This window comes from Coenobita brevimanus, chromosome 24 (assembly GCF_032717465.1).
Source record: "Coenobita brevimanus isolate Jiangsu-jjx chromosome 24, ASM3271746v2, whole genome shotgun sequence".
In the NCBI taxonomy this organism is placed as follows: Eukaryota; Metazoa; Arthropoda; class Malacostraca; order Decapoda; family Coenobitidae; genus Coenobita; species Coenobita brevimanus.
This window is the reverse complement of record NC_136977.1, coordinates 57321004-57329667: the sequence shown is the minus strand read 5'-3', so window position 1 is coordinate 57329667 and position 8664 is coordinate 57321004.

Here is an 8664-nt window from a genome sequence, read left to right as displayed (position 1 = left end):
CAGTCCAGCTCAATCCATCCCTCTGCACCTCCCCAGTCCTTTACCAGTCTTCTGCTAGTCCATCAGCTCAGTCCACCTTTTTCCATCCCAGTCCACTTCCCAGTTCACAAATCCACCTCCCAGTCCACAAATCCACCTCCCAGTCCACCAGTCCACCTCCCAGTCCACAACTCTACCTCCCAGTCCACCAATTCATCTCCCAGTCCACAAGTCCACCTCTCAGTCCACCAGTCCACCTCCCAGTCCAAATATCCATCTCCCAGTCCACAAATCCACCTCCCAATTCACCAGTCCACCTCCCAGTCCACAACTCTACCTCCCAGTCCACAAATCCACCTCCCAGTCCACCAGCCCACCTCCCAGTTCACAAATCCACCTCTCAGTCCACCAGTCCACCTCCCAGTCCACCAGTCCACCTCTCAGTCCACCAGTCCACCTCCCAGTTCACAAATCCACCTCCCAGTCCACCAGCCCACCTCCCAGCCCACCTCCACCAGTCCACCATTGTCTTAACCCCGCCACACGGACATAAAAGAAACCCCCCTCGCCTTTCCCAAAATATTAAGCCTACTGGAGGGCAGACCTGTGGGAATCCTATTTTTTTTTCACCCTATTTTTCATCCTATTTTTTCACCCTTTTTTCATCCCTTTATTTTTTTCACGCAATTTTTTTCACCCAATTTTTTCACCCAATTTTTTCACCCAATTTTTTCGCTTTTTTTTTATTTTTTCACCCTATTTTTTGACCCTTTTTTATTTTTCACCCATTTTTTACCATATTTTTTCATCTTTCTTTTTACACCCTATCTCTTTCTCCCTTTTTATTTTTTTTAAGTTATTCTTTTGTACGTTCTGTTCGTGTTACTTCTGATATATTTTTTTTTTTTAAACATTTTCCTGTTTCTCTTTTGTTTTGTAATTTTTTGTATTTTTTTTTTTTTACATTTTCTTTAGTCTTCTTTGTTATCTATATTTCCTTCATTTTTTCTATAGTCTTTCCTTGTCTTCTGCTTTATTTTTTCCATATGTTTTTTAAAATCTTTAGCTTATTTTTCTCAATATACATTTATCTATTACAATTTTTTTCTTATTTTCTATTTCTTGTCTTTTTCTAACTTTTTTTCCTTGACTTTTTACTTCACTTTTCAACCTTTTTTTTTAATGTTCTTTCTGTCGTCTGTTTTATCCTGTTATTTTTACTTCATATTTTTATATTCTTTATTAATTTCCTTTTTTCCTTTTTAATCTTACTAATAATTTTGTATACTATATTTTCCTTAAGAATTAAATAATTTTCTTGTCTTCCATTTTCTTCGGTTTTTCAGTTTCCTAAGTTTTCTTCCTATTCTATTTTTTCTGTACTCCTATATACGTTTTACCTAAAAATAAAATGGAAATGAATATAAGGTTTCCCATGACTTCCCTAAATTCACAGAGAGGAGGAAAATGTATGATGAAAAGCAGTGAAGGAAGGACTGCCGGGGAAGGATGCAGTTATTTCCTTCATTTCCTTCCTGCCTTCCTTCGTCATCCTTTTTATTTCTTTTCTTCACTCCCTCATTATTTCCTTTTTCCTTTTCTTTCGCACTTCCATCTATATTCCCAAGTCCCATCCTCCCTACCTCCCTCCATCCCAACTCCCTACCTACCTTCCTTCCTTCAGTCCTTTTCCCTTCTCTTCCTTCCTTCCTTTCCATATCCATTTTTTCCTTCCTTTCTGCCCTTTTCCCTTCCTTTCCTCTTTTCTTCTTTCCTGCATTCTTTCCTTCCTTCCTACCCTCTTTCCTCCCTTCCTTTCTTCTTCTTTCTCTCTCTTCCTTCTTCCTTCCTTCTCTTCCCTTCTTCCTTCCTTCTCTCCCTTCTCCCTTCCTTTCTTCCTCCCCTTACCTCCTTCCTTCCTCCTTTTACCTCCTTCATTTCCTCCTTTCCTTTTCCCTACATTCCCTCTGCTTCTTTCCCAGTTCCCAACCCGCTCCTTCCTTAACCATTTTTTCCTTCCTTCCTTCATTCATTAATTCAGTCAGTCTTTCATTCTTTTTTCTTCCTTCATTCCTTATCCCTTTCCAGTTTCTCCTCAGTTATTTCAAAACTCCTTCCTTCTCTTCACACCCCCTCTTCCTTTCTCATGTCCTTTCCCAGCCTCTTCCACGTCCCCTTTCCTACAACCTCCCCAACCCCCTATCACCCCCTCTCCCAGCTCCCATCCCAAACCCATTTCACAGATCCCTCGCCTCTCCATCCTAGCCCCTAACCCCTACCCCATCCCTCCTGTTTCTCTCCTCATTCCCCCATTCTCACTCATCCCCACCTCTTCCACTACCCCCTTCTAGCACCCTCCACACCCCTTCCCCTTCCTTTCCACCCCCTTCCTCCCTTAGCTCCCTCTTTCCTCCTTCTTCCCATAACCCACCCCCTCCATCTCCCCTTTCTCGTCCCTTTCCTCCTCTTCTAACCACTCCTCCCTTTCTCGCCTCTCCCCCTCCCCAGAACTCCCTTTTTCACCTCATAACCCCTTCTCCCCTGCCCTCTTCTTCCCTCAATCTCCCCCTCTCCCTCCTTACCACCCATACACGTTCCTTTCTACCTCAAACCCCCATTTCCTCCTTTCTCCCCTACCCCCCTCCTCTTTTCCCCATTCCATTTATTCCAGACCCTTTTTCCCTCTTGAACTCCCCTTCTTTCCTTCCCCAACCTCCTTTTCTCCTTTCCTCAGTCCATTTCCCCATCTTCCCCTCCCTCAACCCTTTCCTTCTTCCCCTATCCCCCTCCCTCTCTCAACCCCTTCCCTTCAATCCCCCCTTCTTCCCCTCTCAACCCTTCCTTCCATCCTTCCCTTAACCCCCGTCCCCATCTTCCCCTGCCTCTCTTAACCCCACCTTCTGCCCCTCCCAACCCCCCTTCTTCCCTTCTCAACCCTCCCTCCTTCTCCCTCCTGCTTCCCCGTTCCCTCTCCCTCGCTCAACTTCAATTTCTCCCCCTCTCAACTCTCCCTTCTTCGCTTCCCTCAACCCTCTTCCCCAATTTTCCCTTCCCCCAACCTCCCCCCCTTCTTCCCCAACCCCCCGCTCCTTCCTTCAGAAATGGCCGGGCGGTAATTAAATATGCAAATGAAAGTGACGTCACGGATTCATCGATCATGGCGCCCCCTCCCCCTCCCCTCCCCTCCCTCCCCCCTCCCCTGCTCTCCCCTCCCTTCCCGTCTCCCGGTCCGCTCCCCCCCCCCTCTCCAGTTCCCGCCTGGCTCCAGTCCCGGTTTCTAGTTTCCAGCTGGAGTACTGGTTTTCGGCTCTGGTACCGGTTTTGGGATCTAGTATTTCCCGGTTTGCAGATCTAGTAATACCGGTTTCTAATTGTGCAGTACTGGGTTTCAAGTACCGGTTTCTAGAGTCCAGACGGAGTACCGGGACACAGATTCCGGTTTATACGCACTCGCAGTTCCAGTTCTACTTCCCGGTTCGTCTAAGTTCCAGTTCCCAGTCCTAGTTCCCAGCTCCCAGTCCCAGTTCCCAGTCTCAGTTCCCAGTTCCCAGTCCCGGTTCCCAGTCCCAGTTCCCAGTTCCGGGTCCTACTTCCCAGTCCCAGTTCCCAGCCCTAGTTCCCAGTCCCAGTCCCAGTTACCAGTTCCGGGATAATAATAAACAAAGCTGTAAAAAGTGAGGCTGATTATTAAAGAGACTGGCACGGACGACACGGACGAAAGGGGGTGGCACGGACGAAAGGGGGGATACGGACAAAAGGGGGTGGTACGGACGAAAGGGGGTGGCACGGACGAAAGAGGGTGGCACGGACGAAAGGGGGTGGCACGGACGAAAGGGGGTGGCACGGACGAAAGGGGGTGGTACGGACGAAAGGGGGTGGTACGGACGAAAGGGGGTGGCACGGACGAAAGGGGGTGGCACGGACGAAAGGGGGTGGTACGGACGAAAGGGGGTGGCACGGACGAGAGGGGGTGGCACGGACGAAAGGGGGTGGCACGGACGAAAGGGGGTGGTAGGGACGAAAAGGGATGGCACGGACGACAAGAGGTGGTACGGACGAAAGGGGGTGGTACGGACGAAAGCAAAGGGGCTACTACGGCCGAAATTATGATGGAACGGACGAATGGACTGGAGGACGAAGAGACTAGGAGGGATGGAACGGAGTCTGTACGGACGAAAAGGATGAACGGACGAAGGGAAAAGAGCCACCTCGGACGAACTAACGGACGAAAGGGGCTACGACGGACCAAATGATGCTGCTTGGACGAAAATGGGTCAGAGAATGCAGGAAAATGAGCCTGTGAGGACGAAATGAAATACGGACGAAATGATGAGGCACGGACGAAACGATGGACGAGAGTTGCTACGGACGAAAAGGTCGGACGGACGAAAAGGCTGAGAAGGGCACAGGGGAACCACCACGAAGGGAAAGGAGTCGCCACGGACAAAACGAGGTGTACGTACGAAAACGGACGAAAATGGACGAAAGGATTGGAGGGTAAAATGTTCGTGGACTCCGGCTGGACTAAGCCTGTGCGGGAGGAGGTACACCCAGCCCAGCACCCCGCCCGCTCCCAGGCCTCGCTCTGCCTCACCCCGCCCGCCCTGCCTCACCCCTGCCTCACCTCACCCGCCCTGCCTCACCTCACCCGCCCGCCCTGCCTCACCCCTGTCTCACCCCACCCGCCCTGCCTCATCTCTGCTTTATCCCGCTAGCCCTGCCTCACCCCTGATTCACCCAGTCCGCCCTGCCTCACGCTTGCCTTCTTCGCCCTACCCGTCCTGCCTCACCCCGCCCGTTTTGCTTCATCCCCGTCTTGTCTCACCCGCTCACAGGTCTTGCTCACCTCTTCCAATCTGCCTCACCTTTTCCTCATCCCACCAACCCTGCCTCATCCTTGCCTCACTCTCTGGCTCACTCTTTCCTCAATTTTCCTCATCCTCCAACCCTGCCTCACCTTTGCCTCACTCTCTGCCTCACCTTTTCTTCACTTTTCCTCACCCTTCAATCCTGCCTCACCCTTGCCTCACCTCTTTGCCTCGCCGCACCCCAACCTCCCTCAGGCTTCATTCTCCCTGCCCTGCCTTAAGAGCCCCTGCTTCACCCCTTCCCCATTTCCTTGTCTCTGCCTCACCTCCACACCCTACATAACTTCTGCCTCACCCCTGCCACCCTGTCCAACCCCTGTCTCACCCTGTCGACTCTCAGAACCCCTCCCTCCTCCAACCCTGCCTCCTCCCTTCCATTCCCAGGCCTTGCTCTGCCTCACCCCTCCCTCGCTGCCTCACTTCTCTTGCCCTACGTCACCCCTGCCTCACCCCTCTCGCCCCACTTCACACCATCAATGCCTTGCCTCACTCTGGCTTCGTCAACACAGCCTCTTCCTCCCCATCCCGCCTCACCCTAAACCCTCTAACCCATGTTCACCCAACACCCTGTTTCACCCCCACCACAACTCTTTTGTCCTGTCTCACGTCCCTCCCTTCACCCTTCCCATTCTATACCTCACCCCTGCCATCTTCTACTGCCTTACCCTGCCTCACCCTTCACCCCGGCCACCCTGTTTCACCCCGTATGCCACCCTTCTCGGACTGCCTCATCCCTGTCCTGCCTCACCCTTCCCTCTCCCTTATCCTGCCTCACCCGTACGCTTCCCTGACCTACCTCATCCCTGCCTCACCCGACCAGCCTGCCTCACTCCTAGACGGCCTTCTTACTCGTCTGTCTGCCTGCCTGCCTGCCTGCCTCACCCTTGGCTGGTCAGTGCGTTTCACCTCTGCCTCACCTTTCCATTTCTTTTGACTTCCTTCCTTCCCGTCCCGTGGTCCCCCCTTCTTATCTCTCTCTCTCTCTCTCTCTCTCTCTCCTGCCTGCCTTTCTGTTTCACTCCTCTGTACTAGTCTACCTTCCCTCCTGCCTATATACCTACTTTGCTCTCTACCTACCTACTTACCTACCTGCCTACCTTCCTGTCTACCCTACCTATCTACCTACCTACTTTCCTCTTCTCACGCCTGTCTACCAACCTCCTCCTTTCCTTCCTCCTACCTACCTACATACCTACCTACCTACTTACCTATCTAATTACCTACCTACCTATCTACCTCACTACCTACCTACCTACTTGCCTATCTACCTACCTACCTACCCACCTACTTACCATCCTCTCTACTTTCCCTCCTTCCTCCTTCAATTTACCTCACTTCCTCCTCCTTTCATTCCTTCCTTCCTTTCTTCCTTCATTCTTTCCTTATTTTCTTCTGTCTCGTCTTTCTCCACTGCACTGATTTCCTACCATCCATTTCATTTGTTCCTCTTTCTTCGCATCTTCTTCACTTGACCCTTTTCTTCATAACTACTTCTCCTTTTCTTCCTCTCCTCCAATTTTCCTTCTCCTTCTTTACTCCTCCCTTTCTTCTTCTTCTTCTTCTTCTTCTCAGGATTCTTTTGTTACTCTCATATACTCCCATTTTTCCGACCGTTTTCTCACCCTTCCTTCCTTCCATTCATCCATCCATCCTTCCTGCCTCCCTTCCTTCCTCCCTTTTGTCCTTCCTTCCTTCCTTCTTAATTTTCCTGCTTCACATCTATTACCTTTCTACAACCCCATCCATTTTTTTTCACAATCATTTCCTTTCTCCATGTCTTTCATTTTTTTGTTCTGGCAGTTCCTTAATTCTGAGGCTTGCTCTAATCTCTCTCTCTCTCTCTCTCTCTCTCTCTCTCTCTCTCTCTCTCTTTCTCTCTTTCTCGCTCTCTCTCCCTCATGTATTTTAATTCCCATCCTTTTCCTCCCTTTTCTCCCTTCTCCTCCTCCTTTCCCCCTCATCCCCACCCTCTTCCTTATACTCTCCACATTTACATCTTCCTTCTTCCCCTTCTTCTCACTTTCTTCCTTATTTTTCCTAACACTCCAATTTCCTACCTCCCCCCCCCATTCTTCTTACCTTCCATCCAGTCTTTATTCTTTCTCAGTTTCCTCCCCTCTCCCCATTTCCCTTCCTACACATCCACCTCCAAATTTCCTCATTCACCTACCACATCGCCTCCCAATCTCCTCATTTTCCTCCCCCATTTTCCTCCACATCTTCCTCCCTACTTACTTTCCTCCCACTTCCTCCTCCTTCCCCTCCCCATCTTCCTTTCCTCCCCTCCAATTCCCTCTCCCCATCGCCTTCCTCCCCTTCATTTTCATCCCTTCATCCAACCCCCCTCCCGTAACCCCAGCTTCCATCCCCACTTCGCCCATTCCCCTCCCCCTCCCAATCTCCTCTCTTAGTTTCCTCCCCCTTCCCCTTCCTCTTCCCCTTCACTTTCCCCCTCCCACTTCCCTTCCTCTCCCCCTTCCTCTACCCCTCCCCATCCCCACTACTCTGGTCCTTAATTGAAACGCTGTAATCAACCGCTGAAATATTAAAATCAATAACCCCACAAAGCTTTAAAGTACCGCACTCACACACACACACACACACACACACACACACACACACACACACACACACACACACACACACACACACACACACACACAAACACACACACACACACACACACACACACACACACACACACACACACACACAGTACACTAACGCAGTACGCATTTCAATAAAAATAGTACACACACACACACACACACACACACACACACACACACACACACACACACACACACACACACACACACACACACTAACGCAGTACGCATTTCAATAAAAATAGTACACACACACACACACACACACACACACACACACACACACACACACACACACACACACACACACACACACACACCATTACCATTCTACTTGCGATCCTATCCCAGTACACACCACACCATCAACACCACCACCACAGTACCATACATCCACACCATACTATTCCCCAATCATACCACATCACATCCACTACACCACACTATCACCACATGATAACCACACCACCACACCACACCATACCACACCACACCACATCAATATACAAGACAATCACACCACACTACACTATACCACATTCATACCACATTACATCATCCACAACACTGCAATCACATCACACTACACCAAAAGCCACTACACACTACAAGTACACTACATCCAAGAGCAACACTATCACACCTTGCTACACTTCACCCACATCACACTTCACCACACGCTACACCACACTCCACCACATCACAACCACAGTACACTACACAGTACTACCACAGTCACACCACACATAAAATTAAACATCACACTATCCCACATTGCTCATCTACACACTACCCAAGCACACTACTGAGACATACTACAGACCTACACACTACCACAATATTCTACCACACACCACACAAGAATAGTCACAACACACCACACCACCACCCAAACATCCCCTCACCACACCACACCACCACACACTACCACAACACACAAAACATCACACACTATCCACCACACTACCTTATCACACCATACCACCACACAAGAATAGTCACAACACACCACACCACCACCCCGACATCCTCTCACCACACCACACCACCACAACACACAAAACATCACACACTATCCAACACACTACCTTATCACACCATACCACCACACATTACCACACCACACCACACACACCACCCTAGAACAGTACCACAACACACCACACCACACGACCACATTACCTCAGCACACCACACAACCATTCTCT